Source organism: Amblyraja radiata, chromosome 34 (assembly GCF_010909765.2).
Source record: "Amblyraja radiata isolate CabotCenter1 chromosome 34, sAmbRad1.1.pri, whole genome shotgun sequence".
NCBI classification, from domain to species: domain Eukaryota; kingdom Metazoa; phylum Chordata; class Chondrichthyes; order Rajiformes; family Rajidae; genus Amblyraja; species Amblyraja radiata.
The window spans coordinates 22,832,087-22,851,424 of NC_045989.1; the positions used below are offsets into that span (position 1 = coordinate 22,832,087).

Here is a 19,338-nt window from a genome sequence, read left to right on the forward strand (position 1 = left end):
CCTCCTCCTCCTCCTCCTCCTCCTCCTCCTCCTCCTCCTCCTCCTCCTCCTCCTTCCAGAGAAAACTGCACAAGTTTGTCAAACCTCTCCTTGTAGTCACTAGCCTCCAATCCAGAAGATTGACACAAAATGCTGGAGTAACTCAGCGGGTCAGGCAAAAGGGAATAGGCAAAGTTTCGGGTCAAGAGCCTTCCTTTCTCCAGAGATACTGCCTGTCCCGCTGAGTTACTCCAGCATTTTGTATTGGAATTGTGTCAGCATTGTGCTAAACCTCTTCCCCACCCGCTCCAAAGCCGCCACATCCTCCTTGTAATGGGATGATCGGAAAGGTCGCATGCACAGGTGTGTATCGGAATAATCTGGCATGTCCACGATGGGCTGAATGGCCTCCTTCAGTGTTACAAATTCTTGTGGTGCTATATTTCTGCTGTCATTGCCTTCACTTGGCGGCTGGCACTTGTCACAGACAATATAAATGCCACTTCAGGCCACAAGGAGACAAAGTCCTCTTTAATCGCGCAGGCAGAGATATTGATTGTCAATTGTACAAACTTTCACGTATTTGATTCTGGTGACCTCCAAGGTAATTTCTCTCCCAGCAATCTGCTTATCAAACTACTGTTTTACTGTGCACAATTATTGGAAGGGCATCTGAAACTTGCAAGGGATCTTTACATTTTATGCAGGAAAGAACTGCAGATGCTGGATTAAATCGAAGGCAGACATAAAAATGCTGGAGTAACTCAGAGGGACAGGCAGCATCTCTGGAGAGACGGAATCGGAGATGTTTTGGGTCGAGACCCTTCTTCAGACCCTTCTTCTTTACATTTTACCTGGCTCATGAGAATGCTGTTCAGCTATCAGGTCATCAACTCCAATCAGGGATGCGGGGGAGTTTAAATACTTTAAAAGTAAAAACTATTTTTTTGTCATATGTCACGAAACGGAACACTGAAATTCTTATGGGCCTGTCCCACTTAGGCGATTTTTTCGGCGACCACCGGCGACTATGACAATGGAATTCACCGAAGTCAGCACCGGCGAAAACCTACGTCACCTGGCAACAACCTACGACAGCTACTACATCAAGCTACGCTCATTGGTGTTGAACCCACGGTCGCCACTGTTGTCGAAAAATTTTCAACATGTTGAAAATCCAGCTGCGACCAAAAAGATGCTACGACTCTTTGGGCGACTGAGGTTACTGCTCACGACCATACAGGCAACACCCTGGTGACAACCGGCAACCATGTGGCAACAGCCTAGTCGCCTGTAGTCCCCTAAAAAATCGCCTACATTACTTGCAGAAACACAACAAGTATGTAACCACGTGACTCTGTAAATCCCATAATAACCCACAATAACGAAGAAAAAATTAGTATATATATTAAAAAAAAGACAAATAAATAGACATAAATAGGGAGGTGGTGGGCGGCACGGTGGCGCAGCGGGTAGAGCTGCTGCCTTACAGCACCAGAGACCCGGGTTCAATCCTGACTACGGGTGCTGTCTGTACGAAGTTTGTACATTCTCCCCGTGACCTGCGTGGGTTTTTTAATGTGGGATCTCTGGTTTCCTGCCACACTCCAAAGACGTACAGGTTTGTAGGTTAATTAAATTGTCCTTAGTGTGTGTAGGTTAGTGTTAGTGTGCGGGGATCGCTAGTTGCTGTGGACTCAGTAGGCCGAAGGGCCTGTTTCTGTGCTGTATCTCTAAACGATACTAAACTAAACAATACTTGTACAAAAATAAGGTCCCCAAGTCCATACAGTTTGGAACCTATGTCATTTGAGAATATGCCCTACAGTTTGAGGTGTCAATGTTTTGGGTTGAAGTTCTGCATTAAACATCATTGCTATGATGCCTCTTGTCTCCTTTGCATGGATCCATTCAGCCAGAGGTACGGAGCAATAGTGAAAGGCGTTGATAGATCAGGACCAGGTCATAGCCTCCCAATGAAAGGACATTCCTTTAGGAAGGAGACGAGGAGGTATTTTTTTTTAGGGTAGTAAATCTGTGGAATTTATTGCCACAGAAGGTTGTGGAGGGCAAGTCAATTGATATTTTTTAAAGCAGAGATAGATAGTTCCTTGATTAGTATCAGGAGTGTCAGGGGTTATGGGGAGAATGCAGGAGAATGGGGTCGAGAGGGAAAGATAGATCAGTCATGATTGAATGGCGGAGTAGACTTGATGGGCCGAATAGCCTAATTCTGCTCCAATCACTTATGAATGTTTGATGAGAATACAGCCGACTACTTGTGAACGGTGCAGACATTCCATCCGGATACTCCCAGTGTTTGTTTTACCTTAAAATTAATAATGTAAGCAACTTGTGAAGGGAGGGGGTGGGAGGGGGGAACAATGGTCCCAGAAGATTACATTTATTACCTGTTAGACAGATAAGGTCTGTGGTTTCATCACAGTTATGCCGAGGAGATTTACCAGAACGTAATCATTTCCTTTTACACGCTTCATTGTCCAATTCATTTACTTTCACTTCACTTCTTTTATTGATAGTTCTCATATTCCACAAATTATTAGAACCTCACATTCTGCAAATTATTAGATTGAATCCGACCTGATTTCTGAAATCCTTCACTCGGAAAGTTACCTCATGATTTCAGAGCTTAAATTAATCTTACGTGCGGCACGGTGGCGCAGCGGTAGAGTTGCTGCCTCACAGCGCCAGAGATCCGGGTTTGGTCCTGACTACAGGTGCTGTCTGTACGGTGTTTGTACGTTCTCCCTGAGACCGCGTGGGTTTTCTCCGGGTGCTCCGGTTTCCTCCCACATTCCAAAGACGTACAGGTTTATAGGTTAATTCATTTGGTAGAAATGAAAAATTGCCCCTAGTGTGTGTGGGGTACTGTTAATGTGCGGGGATCGCTGGTCGGTACGGACCTGGAAGGCCGAAGGGCCTGTTTCTGCGCTGTATCGCCAACAAACCCCCCAAAAAACGAATGCATTGAATAACGTTACAATTGATAAAGATTTCCGGTGAAACATTAAAAATGTTTATATACCTCATTTCCTTGATGACTTGGTTATTAAAAACGGCATTGAATTGTTACACAACAGGGAGGGAAATCAAGATCCAGAGGGCATAAGTTTAATGTGGGAGGGGAAAGTTTTCATCGGAACCTGAGAGGCAACTTGTTCACCCTGAGGCTGTCGAGTACATGGAGCAAGCTGCTAGAGGAGGTCATTGAGGCAGGCACTATAACAGCATTTGAAAAACACTTGATCAGGTACATTGAAAGGAAACGTTTAGAGGGATATGGGCCAAATAAGGGCCAAATTAAACTAACTGCGACTTAGATTTAGACTTAGATTGAGACGGTGCGGAAACAGGGTCTTCAGCCCACTGCATCTGCATCGACCAGCGATCACCCGTACACTAACACTATCCCACACACTAGAGACGCTTTTTACAACTTACTGAAACCAATTAACATACACACCTGTAGGTCTTTGGAGTGTGGAAAGAAACCGGAGCAATTAGTTTAGAGATACAGCGCATAAACAGGCCCTTCCCTCCACCGACTCAGCACCGACCACGATTCCCGCACATTAACACTATCCTACACACACACTTGGGACAATTTACAATTTTACCAAAGCCAATTAACTTGCATACCTGCACGTCATTGGAGTGTGGGAGGAAACCGGAGCACCCGGAGAAAACCCACGCAGATCACAGGGAGAATGTACAAACTCTGTGCAGACAGCACCTGAGGTCAGGATCGAACCCGGGTCCCTGGCACAATAAGGCAGCAACATCTACCGTACACAAAAATGCTGGAGAAACTCAGCGGGTGCAGCAGGATCTATGGAGCGAAGGAAATAGGCAACGTTTCGTCCCGAAACGTTGCCTATTTCCTTCGCTCCATAGATCCTGCTGCACCCGCTGAGTTTCTCCAGCATTTTTGTGTACCTTCGATTTTCCAGCATCTGCAGTTCCTTCTTAAGCAACATCTACCATTGTGCCAAACTGAACGGAACTGAACTGACCTGAACTAATGGGGCATCTTGGTCGGCACCGACAAGTTGGGCCGAAAGGCCTATTTATGTGCTGTGTGAATTCATGACTCCATGACTCCAGTAGTTCAGTTCAAAACAACAATTAAAAGGCGGGTTGGAATTTGGCTTCGATCTCAGCTGTGCAAAGCTGTGGCTTGAAAAAATAAAACAATTTGAGAAGAACCGCAGAATTAATTCCCTTCCAGACAACTGGAAGCCCACAGTTTGGGACGGATGTACATGTGGAGTTTCAGCTGGTAATGCAGTGTAGTAAATGGGCAGATTGAGAGAATATGACATTTCACATCCCTAACAAAATGGCACTAGGCTTGTCGAGTGGAACATTTCTCCAAAGCAATGGGCAATCTGAACTGAATCCAAATGTTTAAAATTAACTTCATTTGTCCGATACAGATTAATTTGCATTTTAAATTGGGAACTTATCCTTTTCATTGATTTTTCCACACTTTAATTCATTCAGACCTCTTGCTACATTAGCACATGCTTCTGCTTCCCCTCATCTTTATTTTACCTCCTGTATAGTACATCTGTTGTTTGTTTTCAGTGATTTCCTTTGTAGTTCATTTTCAGTTGCCTGACTACATTTTGTGTTGTTGTTATTGCACCAGTGAATATTATAAATTTGGCAGGCAAACAGAATGATGTTGAGAGGCCTCCACAGCAATCCTTTTTGATTAATTTATTCTCTTCACCCTAAGTGCGCTTTTATGCTGTAAAGATGCTATTACCCATGTGTTGGATTTGCAAATGCATGTTTAAAGGAATTATTAGAGACAAAGGTGTATTTACTGTTCATTAATGTCAATCCAGGTAGGAGCAGACAGGCATTGTTTAAGAAGGGTGATGAGGAAGGGTCTCGACCCGAAACGTTACCCATTCCTTCTCTCCAGAGACGCTGCCTGGCCCGCTGAGTTACTCTGGCATTTTGTGTCTATCTTCAATTGTTTAAGATAGCAGTCTTAAAGTGTCCGAGAATCAGAGAATCATAATGTCGGAGACTCCTACAATACCAAGGCAGGCCCTTCAACCCATTGGATCTGTGCTGTCTCCTATCACTGATCTGCTGCGCACAGCCTGTGCTAATCCCATTTTCTGATGAAGGATCACAACCTTGAAACATCGCCTGTCCATTTCACCTCCATAGATGCTGCCTGGGCTGCAGAATCTAATTTAGTTTAGTGAAGAGATACAGCGCGGAAACAGGTCCTTCCACCCACCGAGTCCGCGCCGACCAGCGATCCCTGCACACTAACACCATCCTACACTCTAGGGACAATTTCCAATTTTACCCAAGCCAATTAGACTACAAACCTGCATGTCTTTGGAGAGTGGGAGGAAACCGGAGCACCCGGAGAAAACACACGTGGTCACTGGGAGAACGTACAAACTCCATACAGACAAGCACCCGTGGTCAGGATCGAACACGGGTCTACCCTGCCGCCCACTCCTCTGTACTATTCTATGTTTTAGGTTCCTTATTCTTTGTGGGAACATGTTCAGGGGCGGCTGTGCAAGGAAATTCAGGATAAAAGCAGGAATTTCTCAAACCCTCTGCCGATCTGGTGTCATTTGCAACGACAGACACAAGGATGAAGTTTGAGTCGATGACCTCTCATTGAAACTGGAAGTTTGCTCTGTGGGGTGCTCATGAATGTTGATATTCTGTTTCAGAAGTTTATGTGGTTAGTTTTCAAGCTTATTGCTGTGTCCAAGTCTTTGAATCAGATGAAGTATTTTTATTGAGAAGATTTTTTGCATAATTGAACATTGAGGTCTTAGTGCTCATCGCAGGCACTATATTTGTCCTCTAACTTTCTTCTGTATTTAAATATTATTGCCCGGAAATAAAGGTCAATGCTATTACTACACATTACAGAAAGCCCCTGAATCAAAGAGACCCTCAAAAAGCAGGAATTTGCTGGGTGTTTACCTGTGGTCTTACCCAAGTTAGAAACAAAACGCTGGAGTAACTCAGCGGGTCAGGCAACATCTCTGGAGAAAAGGAATAGGTGACGTTTTGTGTCGAGACTCTTCTTCAGACTGAGAGTCGGGTGAAAGGGGAATGAGTGATATAGAAATATTTCCCTTTTCCCTGACTCTCAGTCTGAAGAAGGGTCTCGACCCAGAACGTCATCTATTCATTTCCTCCAGAGATGGTGCCTGTCCCGCTGAGTTACATCAGCTGTTTGTATCTATCTTGGGATTAAACCAGCATCTGCAGTTCCTTCCTACACATTTCGTCACCTAATCTGTTTATGATGTCTTGTTTATTCTTCTGTACAGCACTTTGGTCAACATTGGTTGTTTTAAAGTGCTTAACAAATAAAGTTGGATTGGATTGGATTGGATTATCCAGGTTAGAGTTTTGGAAATAATCATTTCTAATGATGTTGCCTCCTTAAGAACAACATCTGAATTAGGACGTTGATACACATGCACCGCCAGCAACCGGATAATAGAAGATACCAATTGTATTTGGATGTCATAGAAACAAAGAATATAGGTGCAGGAGTAGGCCATTCAGCCCTTCGAGCCAGCACCGCCATTCAATATGATCATGGCTAATCATCCAAAATCAGGAGCCCGTTCCCCGTTACAGCAAAGAGCTGTATCTAAAGGGCCTGTCCCACTCGCATGATTTTTTTAGCGACTTGCCGGCACCCGTCATAGGTTGTTGCAGGTCGCCGAAAATTTTCAACATGTTGAAAATCCAGCGGCGATCAGAACAAGGTACAACTCTTTGGGCGACTACTCATGACCATACAGGCTTCACCCCGCGACATGTCGCCAATGGTGTCGCCTGTATGATCGTGAGTCATCTCTTCAGTTGCCCAAAGAGTCATAGCGTCTTTCTGGTCGCCGCTGAATTTTCAACATGTTGAAAATTTTCGGCGACCTGCAACAACCTATGACGGGTGCCGGCAGTTGCGGAAAAAGTCGCGTAAGTGGGACAGGCCCATTACTCTTTCTTGAATACATCATATTCCTTGAGTGTAAAATCCATTTTTTAATTTGCTTCATTGAAAGCATCGATGGCGGTGTCCAACCCAACCTCTGAGTGTGCAAAAACGTGAGTGTCAACTGCACATTTCAGATCAACAACTGAGTTGAGGTAACCTTGTTTCTGGATGGCAGTTGCTGTTGGTTGAACAGCTTGCCGTAGGTTCAGAAGATCACCTCCCCGCTCATGGTGAGTTTGTTGGACGTCAGGTTTAACAAGATACAGTGAGAAAGACAGCAAGACACAGTGAGAAAGGTGCTCGGGCAATGGCAAGCTCCTTCAGACTGAGGGTGGTGAGTCTGCGGAACTCATTGCCACAGACGGCTGTGGAGGCCAAGTCCATGGATATTTTTAAGACAAAGATTGACAGATTCTTGATTAGTACGGGTGTCAGGGGTTATGGGGAGAAGGCAGGAGAATGGCGTTGAGAGGAAAAGATAGATCAACTATGGTTGAATGGCGGAGTAGACTTGATGGGACGAATGGCCCCGTTCTGCTCCAAGAACTTATGACCTTATGAAGCCTCCTTTAACACTAGTGTTCAATAGAATTGGCTCTGTTGCATTTCCATTCGCTAATATCATGTCTTGAACATTTTGTGAAGCAAATAGAAAATAGAAATGTATTTCCGTGGGCAGCAGAATTTGAGGAATGTGTTTCTGCACAACTTCACCACTGATGGAACAAAGGCTTTGGAGAGTCAACAAAGTCCACACACAGCATCTGGTGTTTTTCTTGGAGATATCACATGGTAGAGATCATGTCCACAATACATCTGGACAGACGGGATCCTTGCTGTTATTCCCTGATCACTTTGGCAAATGGATATGAGTTTTTATTTTATTTCATATTATTGTTTTGAATTCATGGATATCAGTCAGACGGCACAGTGGCACAGATGGTAGAGCTGCAGGCTCACTGTGCCAGAGACCCAGGTTCGATCCTGCCCTCGGTGCTGGGTGTGTGGAGTTTGCACGTTCTCCCTGTAACCATGTAGGTTTCCTCCCACCTCCCAAAGATGTGCGGATATGTAGGTTTATCGGTCCCAGTAGATTGTCCTTAGGGTGCAGGGAGTTGATGGGAAAGTGGGATAACTAGTGAGCATGGAGCCAGTGGGATGTTTCTACGCTTGATCACTAAACTAAAAATAAATATGTTTCAAGAAACATTGTACTTTGTAATTCTTTAAATATTTCTTATTTTTAATTATTTAAGTTCATGTCAACCATGTCTTAATGCCATAAAGCAAACTGATTCTCTTTCTGCAGATGTGTAAAAAGGAACTGCAGATGCTGGTTTAAACAGAAGATAGACACAAAATGCTGGAGTAACTAAGCGGGACGGGCAGCATCTCTGGAGAGAAGGAAAGGGTAAAATTTCGGGTCTGAAGAAGGGTCTCGACCCGAAACGTCACCCATTCCTTCTCTCCAGAGATGCTGCCTGTCCTGCTGAGTTACTCCAGCATTTTGTCTCTATCTTCGATTTAAACCAGCATCTGCAGTTCCTTCCTACACCTTTAAGGTGGGGTGGGGGTGGAAGATTGCAACCTTCACGTGGTCCGCCCTGTTTTGACTAATGCAATCAACTCGACGTGCACAAACAGAAGATCAAATAGAACAAGTTGTCCTACAACTTTAGGCTGCGCACGCCACACGAAAGATGAAGAAGGTGAGGTGTACCTGATGTTCCCCGCACTGATGCTGGTGTTTAATCTACAACCAGAGAGCAGTACTACTATCTACCATCTACCATCTACCTCTAGCAGATCTACTATCTACCTCTTTGGTGATCCTCGGACTATCCTTGATCGCTCTTTGCTGGCTTTACCTTGCGCTAAACGTTATTCCCCGATAGTGTACCCGCACACTGCAAATGAACCAATTATAATCATGTACTGTCTTTCCGCTGACTGGTTAGCACGCAACTAAAAGCTCTTCACTGTACCTCCTCTTCACTAATCTCCTTCTCAAAGCCTTCTTCCCAAGGCAGCATATTAGAAACATAGAAACATAGAAATTAGGTGCAGGAGTAGGCCATTCGGCCCTTCGAGCCTGCACCACCATTCAATATGATCATGGCTGATCATCCAACTCAGTATCCTGTCTCCATACCCCTTGATCCCTTTAGCCACAAGGGCCACATCTAACTCCCTCTTATTTGGTAACAGGAGTAATCATCCACACCTTCTGAGGTAGACAAAAATGCTGGAGAAACTCAGCGGGTGAGGCAGCATCTATGGAGCGAAGGGATAGGTGACGTTTCGGGTCAAGACCCTTCTTCAGAAACGTCACCTATTCCTTCGTTCCATAGATGCTGCCTCACCCGCTGAGTTTCTCCAGCATTTTTGTCTACCTTCGATTATTCCAGCATCTGCAGTCCTTTCTTAAACATCCAGACCTTCTGGATCAGCTGGAGTTGGCAGTATATATATTTAAAACATAACTTTACAGAGGATTCTTTTTTTAAATAAGTAGATATTATGCAAATTATTCAAATTGGCCCGCTAACAAAGCATGCCTTTGTTGTTTTAGTTGTAATGCTTATGTGATCTGTGTAGACAGCCGTGAAGCAAATGAAGAAGGAACTAACAGCGTCAGAAAAGGGATCAGACTGTTCCAGCTGACACTAACCTAATCTTCTAGGACCCATTAAAATGCCGTTTGAAAGCATTACCTACAATAACATCCTTGAATATCACTGGTTTTATTTGCAGTATCAAGCATTTCATTTCATGCTCCATTAATGACGAGATCAGAGTTTGAAAGCAGCTAAACATCTCAACAAGTACCTGGACTAAATAGACAATTAACTTCTGAGACAAAACGGCCAATTAACCGCAAAGGTAAGGCTGTCGTCCTCCACTCAAATTAAATTTCTTTGCTAACGGCAGCTCATCTCAGCCCAACCATTAAGGGTATTTAGACAACCGCAAGTGTGTGCTGAGCAGAATTAGAAGAAAATAGAATTAAAAGGAAAAAAGGCGGTCTGAAATTCCCCAAAGCACGCTTTTCTGGAATCTTTTCCTTTAGTCTGCAGGTTTAGTGTTGTGCGGAAGGCAAAATAAAGACTTTAATCCATATACAATGCGTGGAGCCCTTGATGTTATTCAAATTAATGAACTGTTTGAAAATAAATGGAGATAAAAAATATCACTGGGGTTTCTTTACAATGTGCATGTCCCAAGAAATACAATTTAAAAAAAGTACAGCTCTGTCAACAAAGGAATGGTGTGTTAAATATTTCGTATATCGCCCCCTGCTCCAAATGAATGCCAAATAAATGCATGATTCCCACAACCCAACCCCTTAGTTGAAATATTGCAAATAGTTCTCCCTTCACTGTGAAGCTGAGTTAAAACAAATAACGGCAGGAAATGCTAACAAGAACCATGTTAAGTCAATATTGGTTGAAACTTTTGTCCCTGTAAATGGGATAGCCACCCAGATTGCTGGCTTTTTTTTTTCTTCTAGTTTGTAGGGTAGATGGAGTTCCCCCATTTACAATCTTCCCAAAATTGTTCTCAGGACATTGGTCAGAAAGGGGGAGAAAAAGTGGAGATAATGTTGGGTTGGGTCAAAGAAGGCAGTAAATTAAATATTCACCCATTCACCCAATATTTTATTAATGTCTAAAGAAGGGTCCCGACCGCAAACGTCACCCATCCATTTTCTCCGGAGATGCTGCCTGACCCGCTGAGTTACTCCAGCACTTTGTGTCTATCTTCGGTATAAACCAGCGGCTGCGGTTCCTTTCTGCACATTATTTTATTGGGACCTGGGGAATCATGGGTTAGCGCTAGAGATACAGCATGGAAACAGGCCATTCGGCCCATCGAGTTCATGCCGCACATCGATCATCTGTTCACGTTAGTTTGATGTTGTCCCACTTTCTCTAGGTGGCACAGTCCTCACCACATGTCCTATCTATGTGGAGTTTGCACGTCCTCTACAGATTAGCTTATTGTCATGTGTACCAAGGTACAGTGAAAACCATTCTCCCACCCTGGCAGCACGGTGGCGTACTGATGAAGTTGCTGCCAGGGACCCAGGTTCGATCCTGACTACGGGTGCTGTCTGGTACGGAGCTTATACATTCTCCCTGTGACCGCATGGGTTTTCTCCGGGTGCTCCGGTTTCCTCCCACACTCCAAAAACCTGTAGGTTTGTAGGTGAACTGGCCTCTGTAAAATTGTCCCTAGTGTGTTGGATAGAACTGGTGTTCGGGTGATTGCTTATCGGCTCGGACATGATGAGCCAAAGAGCCTGTTTCCACACTGTATCTGCAACCTAAACTAAACTTCTCACTCAAAGGAGTGTGGGGGTGGGGGTGGGGGGGGTTGAAGAGTTGGAGGCAAGAAGGGATCAAGACCAACCCCTGATCATTTCTCACCTCCAGCCCGTCATCCCACCCCCCTGCTGTCAGTCTGAATAAGTGTCCAGACCTAAAATATTATTTACCCTATTTCTCCAAAGATGCTGCCTTGTGGGTCAGGGAACATCTTTGGAGAAAAAGCTAATGATGTTTTACAGAAGCCAAATACTCCAGCAGTTTGTATCCATCTTTCACGTCTGGCTTTTTCCTGCCCCCCTCCCTCCCTCCCCTCCCCCCTCCCCTCCCCCCCCCTCCCCACCTCTCCCCCCCCCCCCCCCCCCCCACCCCTACAATCACCCTGAAGCAGGATCCTGACCTGAAACCTTTCCTCCAGACATCGAGACACAAGGAACTGCAGATGCTGGTTTCCAAAAAAAAGACACAAAGTTCTGGAGTAACGGTTGAGGCGGCATCTTTGAAGAACATGGATAGGCAACGAATTGGGTTGGGACCTCCCTTCAGCCCATCCCTGTTCCCCATAGATGCCGCCTGGCCTGCTGAGTTCCTCCAGCATTTTGTCCTTTGCTGCAGATCCAAGCATCTGCAGTTCCTTGTGTCCACATTTTACACGAGCCTCCCTATTTTATGGCCACACTGGAGTTCTGGCGTTCAGAGTTTCTAGCACAGGAACCTCCAGCGCCTTCTCTGCTGCAACTTTTGCCAAGTTTTCTCTCTTTAAATAAAATTCTGTTCTTTTGTTCTCCCTTCCAAGATGAACAACTTCACAGTTCTTTCCCACATTCCACTCCAGTTTCCAACTTCATTTTGCCAGCTCACCTAACCTGCCAATCTCACTCTCTCTGTAAACCAGTTGTATCCTCCTCTCGGCTTGCCTCCCTACTTAATTCTGTGTCATCTTCAAACTTGGACTGCCGTATATTCATTTCCTTCCTCCTCCACATCAGTGCCTCTTATAAACAGTTGCGATCCCAGCTTTGATCCCTGTGGCAACCCACTACTCACAAGTTGCCAATTTGAAAATTACCTCTTTATCCCTATTCACTGCTTCCTGTTTGTTAGTCAATCCTGATAGTTTGGTTCAGTTTCTTTAAGTTTACTCCCCCAACATCAGGAATATTTTTCCTGCATCCAGCCTGCCCCTAAGAGCTATCTCTCTTGAAAACATCCAGTGAATCGGCCTCCACTGCCTTCTGCGGCAGAGAATTCCACAGATTCACAACTCTCTGGGTAAAAAAGTTTTTCCTCATCTCAGTCCTAAATGGCCTACCCCTTATTCTTAAACTGTGACCCCTGGTTCTGGACTCCCCCAACATCGGGAACATTTTCCCTGCATCCAGCCTGTCCAATCCCTTCAGAATTTTATATGTTTCTGCAAGATTCCCTCTCATCCTTCTGGATTCCTGTGAATACAAGCCCAGTCGACCCATTCTTGAAATATTCCCACTGTGTTTTGGTGAGGAGTTGCAAGATTCCAACACAATGGTGACCAAGGAAAAGTAAGTGAAGGTGATGTGAAAACTTGGAAGCTCCCATTTAACTGTCCAATCTGTAACCATTGATGAGAACATAAAATTTGGAGGCAGCCTCGAACCTGCTCCACTGTTCTGTTGGTCATGACTGATATTTTACTACGATGCCACTTTAGATTTTAGACTTTAGAGATACAGCGTGCAAACAACCCCTTTGGCCCACTGAGTCCTTGCCGACCAGCGATCCCTGTACACTAGCACAATCCTAAACACTAGGGACAATTTACAATTTTACCGAAGCCAATGAACCTACACACCTGTATGTTTGTGGAGTGTACACTAGGGGCAATATATCCAGTGGCCAATTAATCTCGTACATCTTTGAGTTGCGGGACAAAACACGGAGGAAACTGAACCATCGTACCACAACTAGAGAACAGTCGTGATCTACTGTCTACCTCATTAGAAGCCCTCGGACTGTCGTTGATCGGACTTTACCGGCTTTATCTTGCACTAAACTTTAATCCATCATCATGTATCTATACACTGTAAATGGCTCGATTGCAATCATGTGTTCTCTTTCCGCTGACTGGTTATGGACAATAGACTGAAGAAGGGTTTCAGCCTGAAACGTTGCCTATTTCCTTCACTCCATAGATGCTGCCGCACCCGCTGAGTTTCTCCAGCAATTTTGTCTACCTTCCATTTTCCAGCATCTGCAGTTCCTTCTTGAACATGGACAATAGACAATAGGTGCAAGAGTAGGCCATTCAGCCCCTCGAGCCAGCACCGCCATTCAATGTGATCATAGCTGATCATCCCCAATCAGTAACCCGCATCCACAACTAGCACGTGACAAATGCTTTTTACTGTACGTGTGACAATCAACTAAATTAATTAATTAACTAAGCCCTGGTGGTCGCAGGCAGAACATGCAAACTCCACACAGAGAGCACCCAAGGTCAGGATTGAACCTGGGGTTTCTGGCGCTGTGAGGCAGCGACCGCATCGATCGCATTCTTGAGAAGATGTTTGATTGATGATCCGAGAGGAGTTTTGCGGTAACTCGAAACCACTCCACGGAGAGTCTTTGGCGATGTCACAGCTTCACTATGAAAGCTGACCTTTGTAAATAACGTGATTGATAGAAAAAAGTGAAAAAGCAACAAGTTTAAATATCAAGTGTACAGCTGGCTTTAGAAGTGCTGCTTTTTTTAAAACTGATTTAAAGAGTGTCAAAGGCTAATCTAAAGAACTCTCTGCAGTTTCTGTATCCTTGAGTAACGCAACAGATAATACATTCCGTTCATTGTCAGTCAGAGTCAAGCATCCTCAGGTTTATGATGGATTAAATGAAAAGTAAAAGCTTTTTTTTAATTATAACAATAGAATGACCATAAATCTTATAAAATGTGCCTGTCATCGTGTCAGTTTAGTCTTTCTCTTCCCGTCCTAATTCAGGTTTTTTTGGAGCTTTTAGCAAAGCACCCAATATCGTGAAAATTTGCCAACGTGTTTGACTGGTTGGAATTAGAACCCAACTTGAGACTGTTCAAGTTCACTTCACTGTTAACTGCAAAGTCATCAGCTCATCAGAGTGCATGGGATTCGTAGCCAAGCCTTGGAACTGAATGTGTAGGAAGGAAATGCAGATGCTGGTTTACCCGAAGATAGGCAGCATCTCTGGAGGGAATGGGTGATGTTTTTGGGACCCGAAATATCACCCATTCCTTCTCTCCAGAGATGCTGCCTATCCTGCTGAGTTACTCCAGCACTTTGTATCTATCTTAGAACTAAATGCCGCTACGGGCAGCCAGATGTACAGGCCCTATAACAACATTTATAAGACATTTATAGAGATACATTTGGAGAGGAATATGTGCCAAACGTGGGCAGGTGGGACGAGCCTAGATGGGGTATTTTGTTCAGCATGGTGACAAAATCTGAGAGGATAAATAAAAGAGAGTTGTAAGTGTGATGAAAGGGCCATTAGTGTTGCTGGACATCTCCCAGCACTTACCTTCTCTTTAATTGTTTTAGTATAACATCTCGTGTTAGGTCACAGGATTCAGATTCATTCACGGGTTGTTTTGTATTTCCGTTCTAAAGTTTAATGCAAACATGCAAATTAAGTTTACACCCCAGTGGTATAAACATTGACTTCTCTAACTTCAAGTAGCCCTTGCCTTCCCTCTCTCTCCATCCCCTCCCCTTCCCAGTTCTCCCACCAGTCTGACTTCTCCGGCCACACTTTATCCCTGTCCTGCCCACTCCCCTGACATCAGTCTGAAGAACGGTCTCGACCCGAAACGTCACTCATTCCTTCTCTCCAGAGATGCTGCCTGGCCCGCTGAGTTACTCCAGCATTTTGTGTCTATCTTCGATCTAAACCAGCAACTGCAGTTTTTTCCTACACGCGCAAATTAAGTCACAAGCTTGCTTGTAAGCTACGGACTGAGAGAGATGTCTTTGGAGCCACACTTGGAGAACTATTTTCAGATGTGGTCACCCTGCTTTAAGCTGGGAAGATTTACGAGGATGTTGCCAGGACTCGAGGGCCTGACCGAGAGAGGGAGATTCGGTGGGCTAAGACTTTATTCCTTGGAGCGCAAGAGGCTCAGGAGTGACCTGATGGAGTTGCATTAAATCATGAGGGGAATGGATACGGTGAGTCTTTTCCCAGAGTAGGGGAATCCAGAGCAAGAGGATATTGGATAAGGTGAGAGGGGAAAGATTTAATAGGAACCTGAGCAGCAACTTTTTCACATAGAAGGTGATGGGTTTATTAAACGAGTTGCCAGAGGAGGTTGTTGAGACAGATAATGTAACAACATTTAAAACTCATTCGGACAGATACATGGATATGAAAGATTTAGAGGGATATGGGTCAAACGCAACCAGATGGGACTGATGTAAATTGGGTCAGCATGGTCATGTTGGGCTGAAAGGCCTTTTTCCGAGCTGTATGACTCTGTGAGGCCCTTGGGCTGGAGAAGGGTCTCGATCCGAAACATCACCTATCCACGTTCTCCTGGGATGCTGCCTGACCCGCTGAGTCACTCCAGCTCAGACATTGGACATAACATACTTTAAAAGGTACAGTACATGTGCCACTTAAAACAATTTCAGCCGTCGACTGCCAATTCACCTTCATGCTGAGTGGTGTCAATGGCCATAAGTGACACGGTTATTGATTTTTGACATTGGACAGCTTTAACAGCGGCCAGAGCAATAACTCCGGAATACAAGTGTAACAGTGAGCAAACAAGAGAAATACACGCAACAAGGCAGCACGGTGGCACAGCGGTAGAGTTGCTGCCGCCTTGCGATGCCAGAGACCCGGGTTCGATCCCGAACAGGGGTTGTTGCCCGTATGGAGTTTGTCCCCATGACCTTTCTCCGGGCGCTCCGGTTTCCTCCCACACTCCAAAGACATACAGGTTTGCAGGTTAATTGATTCGGTAAAAATGTAAATTGTCCCTAGCGTGTAGGCTAGTGTTAGTGTACGGGGTGATCGCTGGTCGGCGCGGACCAGGTCTGTTTCCGCGCTGTATATCTAAAGCCTAAGGACTAAAGACCGCATTTGGATTCTTGGTGCTAAGTTTTCAGTCAGCACCAAGCCGACATCATTTAGTTTATTCCTTGACTTTCATTTTTATCTAAATGATGATAGCATTGTGTATCCAAGCCTCAAAGGTGATAGAGACGTGCGTTTACCTGGCAATGAGCCATTATCTACATTAGAATTCTTCTCTGTTTGTTCCAGACGTCATTTTCTTAATCTTAACAAAATCTATTGTAAGAGATAATGGAATGAAATTCATTCAATTCACTCCTACATCCTGATCCCTTAGCCAAACGGATCATCAGTGATTCAATAGACATCCACAAGAATCACCGCTCCATGCAGTAATTTTATTCTGTTGCTTGAAATTGTCACTACCCTTCACAACACTTAATTAATTAAAAGAAATCTCCTCTAGTTTGAGTGATGAAGAATTCTGCGGTGGTTACAATGAACTTGACCTGTAATGCAGTTACAGACACCAGCTCCTCTGTGCAGAGGGATGATGTGACTACTGCTGTGGCTGACACAATATGGGTGACAGTTTTAAATTGACCTTTTAGGGAGCTGCAGTGTGACCTCTAGAAAGATTGGCCACTTGACAGGATGATTCCTGCTGCTCGCTTGGCTCCTACAGCACCAGGCATCATCATCTTCCTCGCATCCCATTCTGCCGTTATGAATGTCAGTTTAGCTCTAATAAGGGGGAGCAGTTTGAATAAAACATAGTGAAGATGACTCATACACCACCCCCCTCTTCTCCCCTTACACAGACACTGCAGAACACAAGTATTTTTTAATTTAGGAAGGAAACAGCAGATGCGGGTTTAAACCGAAGATAGACACAAAATGCTGGAGTCTCTCACCGGGACAGGCAGCATCTCTGGAGAGAAGGAATGGGTGACGTTTTGGGTCGAGAAGAAGGGTCTCCACCTGAAACGTCACCCATTCCTTTTCTCCAGAGATGCTGCCCGTCCTGCTGAGTTACTCCAGCTGTTTGTGTTTATCTTCTTATTTGGTTTAGTTTAGTTTAGAGATGCAACGTGGAAACAGGCCCTTCGGCCCACCTAGTCTGCGCCGACCAGCGATCCCTGCACACTAACGCTATCCTACACATACTAGGGACAATTTTTTTTTTCATTTACTCCGAGCCAATTAACCTACAAACCGACGCGTCTTTGTGGTGTGGGAAGAAACCGGAGCATCCTGAGAAAACCCATGCAGGTCACGGGGAGAATGTACAAATTCTGTACAGGCAGCACCCGTAGTCGGGATCGAACCCGGATCTCTTGCGCTTTTTTTAAAATTGCTTGACGGTCTCCACAACCTTCAGTGGAGAATTATTCCACAGATTCACAACAAACTGACCAAAGAAACTCCTCCTCATCTCCTTCCTAAAGGAACATCCTTTAATTCTGAGGCTATGACCTCAGATCCTCGACTCTCCCACTGGTGGAGATATCCTCTCCACATCCACTCTATCCAGGCCTTTCACTATTCGGAAATGGGTTTGTTCATTCCATCCACAGATACTGCCTGATCCACTGAGTTCCTCCAGCATCTTGTGTTTTGCTGAGATAAACGGAATGATATTTTGTGATCTCGGTGTTTTAATATTAAACCATATCTATTTGGATAAGAAATAAAAGCAAAAAAAAAAATGAGTAGTTTGGGTTAGAAATCTCATTATATGTGTCTCTGGCACCTTGAGCAAGCACAAAGAAAAATGGAGCCCTAACTCTGGTCCTAATGGCCTATAGTATCTAGATCAATTACCCAAATTAAATCTTCATAATGGCCTGCTTAATAGGAGCAGCCCAGGCACTTATGACACTTTTTAAAATAAGTAAAATGACACTTGTAAGATAATTCTTTCCAGGCCGCTATCAGAAATTAAGATTGGCCATTATAATTCAATTACCCAATAAAGACACTGTTAAATGTAATATAAAGGCTGCGTGTAAATGTTTGACAAACAGCATCTGTAGGCTTTCAAACGTTACCCCACACCACTAGAGTCATCCCTAATAATATTTCCTCTTTAATGGGCGTAAATGGTTTATTGAAAGTGCTCTTCCCTTGCTCCAGATGGCCACTGTGTTTGCATTCTGTTGTGTATGCCTTTGTCCCGACTGTTAAGGATAAAGGGGAAATCTTTTAGGACTGAGATGAGGAAAACATTTTTTACACAGAGAGTGGTGAATCTCCGGAATTCTCTGCCACAGAAGGTAGTTGAGGCCAGTTCATCGGCTATATTTAAGAGGGAGTTAGATGTGGCCCTTGTGGCTAAAGAGATCAGGGGGTATGGAGAGAAAGCAGGTACAGGATACTGAGTTGGATGATCAGCCATGATAATATTGAATGGCGGTGCAGGCTCGAAGGGACGAATGGCCTACTCCTGCACCTATTTTCTATGTTTCTATGTTAATGCAGGTAGGGACAGGACACTGGTGTTCATGTATGAGGGCAAGGACTCACTATCAGCTTAGTGGACGGTGAGCACCGCGGTACATAGAGGCAGCAGCATTTATCTCCGATTCGAACCTTCCTTTAAACACTACGGAGTTTTGTACGTTCTCCCCGTGACCTGCGAGGGGTTTTCTTCGAGATCTTCGGTCCCCTCCCACATTCCACAGACATACAGGCTTGTAGGTTAATTGGCTTGGTGTACGTGTAAATCGTCCCTAGTGTGTGTTAATGTGCGGGGATCGCTGGTCGGTGCGGACTCGGTGGGCCGAAGGGCCTGTTCCCGCGCTGTATCTCGAAACTAAATTCCAAACTAATCTACGAAACCGTTCTGTTGCACTGTCAAGACTTGACCCTTGCATATTCAAATTCTTCAGGGGACAGCTAAGATTTTTGAGATATAATTAATCGGGTACAGTATGTGATGCTAAGTAAAGACATTTTTCTTTTCATCTAAAGAGC

General features: G+C 44.5%; 1 long non-coding RNA gene across 1 annotated transcript in view; it reads left to right on the forward strand.

Annotated features, from left to right (window-relative positions):
• LOC116991682 overlaps positions 1-19,338 on the forward strand; it is a 1,144,705-nt gene that overhangs the window by 152,211 nt on the left and 973,156 nt on the right. The window contains exon 2 of the long non-coding RNA XR_004416871.1: positions 4,817-4,822. This is a non-coding gene — a long non-coding RNA (uncharacterized LOC116991682). The remainder of the gene's footprint in view (positions 1-4,816; positions 4,823-19,338) is intronic.